This window comes from Triticum dicoccoides, chromosome 1A, assembly GCF_002162155.2.
Source record: "Triticum dicoccoides isolate Atlit2015 ecotype Zavitan chromosome 1A, WEW_v2.0, whole genome shotgun sequence".
Classification (NCBI taxonomy): domain Eukaryota; kingdom Viridiplantae; phylum Streptophyta; class Magnoliopsida; order Poales; family Poaceae; genus Triticum; species Triticum dicoccoides.
Genome location: NC_041380.1, coordinates 99,742,096 through 99,744,372, shown reverse-complemented (window position 1 = coordinate 99,744,372; position 2,277 = coordinate 99,742,096).

Sequence of the window (2,277 nt, the reverse complement as noted above, 5' to 3'; positions counted from 1 at the left end):
TAGGAGGGCCAGGGTGAACCCCATTGACCCAAAGGCCTGTTTCACTGTTTTTTTTAAATGCCATCAACAAAAATACACATATTTAGCCCACCAAGCTTCGACGGAGGGGAGGAGCGGTGGCCTTTCTGGGACCATAGCGGCGGTGACCTACCATGCACTATTCTTACTCGCTGCTGGTGGCGCCCGTGCACACGTGCCGGCTTCGTGGTCATGGCGACGGAGAGCGGCCGAGGGGGGAGCCGGCGATGTCCTTCGTCTGCTCCTGCGACAATACGTCCAAGAGAGCTTTGGAGCGCGCCTGGAGAGGACCCGGCAATGTCCTTCGTCTGCTCCGGTGACAGTACATCCCAGAGAGCTTTGAAGCGCGAGGAGGCTATGATTGGAGTGGTGCTGACAGAAGAAAGGGGCTGGAGGAGAATGACTATGGGTCTGTGCTATGACCGGGACTGAAGTTAATATAGTAGGTGAATGACAATGAGCCGTGGTATAGTGGTCTTGCCACTTGTTATCGACCTGGATGAGCCATTTGACATAGCAATCCAGAAGATCTGTTGTGCCGTATCAAATGGTTTATGCCTTGCTCCATATCAGATGTTTTGCCACGACACGTCCTGCCTCGGACCGTGGTGATGCCCGAACATGTTTGTGGCGGACCGTGTGATGCTTGAACATGTTTGTGACGGTACTGAATACGCATACACAAACGCGCGTCGTCTTTCGTGAACGAGCCGACCCAAGTTCAAACTGTCCGTGCCAGGCTTTTTGATACGGCGGTAGTTCCGACAAAATGACTCGGGGCTGCCCCTCGGGGTCCCGACGTGGACGTGGGCTGCCATGGCGTGGTGGTGGCCCATGGCGGTGATCTGGGTCGTTTCACGACGACGGCTGGACTTCTTCGGCGTCTGTCTGTCGATGAGCGTCCTTGTCGACCTTCGATTCCTTTCTACCTCGTTCGGGCACTACCTTCATCGGAGGGTTGGCCCTCTCCTAGCTGCGGCCCATCGCCCGTCTCGTGCACGGCAGCGGGTCCGAGCTTGTCCCGCACCCGGCAGCAGGACTGGACTCGTCCCGCGCCCGGCAGCAGAACCGAACTCGTCTCGCGCCTGGCAGCATGACCTGGCTCGTCTCGCGTCTGGCGGCAGGACCGAGCTCGTCTCGCGCCCGGCGGCAGGACGGGTCGATGGTGGCCAGTTTTGGCCGGCCTATTGGGTCTCGACGCTGGGGATAGCTTAGGGGTGTGAAAGGCGGTTCCTTTCCACTCCCATCTTTGGTTGGGGTAGCGGTGAGTGACGGGTGAGGTGGCGTCATGGTCCTGGATGTCGGGGCGATGGCCCTGGTGGTGGTGTCGCGGTGCTCATGGGCAAAGCCCGTGGCTTGGTGCTGCCTGGTGGCCATGGCCGTGTGGGCGGCGTGGTAGCCAAGGTGTGACGTTCAGTGGCGGTGAATATTAGCCGGGGTGAAAACATGTTCTATTTTCGGACGGACCGGCGGCGGCGAAGCTCGTTCCTTTTTTAAAGGCGTCGTCGCGGCTCTTACTGCATGTCGTGTTGCTCCGAGGGAAACTCTAATTCTTGGGTCGGGCGGTGGCGGCGCTTCGGTGTCGTAGCCTTCCTATAGGCATCGGCTTGGAGCCCACGGTGCGTCGTATGTAGCTTCTTCTCTTCACGGTGGCGTGTTCACGGTTGAGGCCCCCCGGTGGCTCATATAGTGCTAGGGGTGGTATTGATGCGCTTAGTGCCTATGTATCCTGTCTTGGATGTGTGCGTGTGTTCTGATGGCATGCATTGTACCGGGTTATTGGTGATCTTTGATTTATATATAAGGGAGTACCTAGAACTCATCTAGATGAGACGTAATTTGGTCTCATTCACCTGGAAAACAAGAACGGATACAACCCACGTCAGCACACACGCATCTTATAGCACCACATCCAATGGCTATAAAAGGTGAATGAGACCAAATTAAATCTCATCTAGATGAGTTCTAGCAAAAATGTATATATAAAGTGGGGGCGAAGCCTTTTTCGATAAATGGAGTAGTTTTTTTCTCTTTTCATACAACATCTCGGTAAGCAAAACCAAAAGGCACTGTATGGCATACTGTCAAAAAAATGCTCCATTAGGCATTGCGGTGATGTATGACGTATCTCATCTGCTTAATTAGTTGTTGCTAATTTACTGTTCGATCAACTGTTTCCATTTTTCTAAACACGATTTCCCTTTTTGTTCCCATGCCTATTCTTACAGCAAAAATGCATAAGTTCCATATAGCACAAAG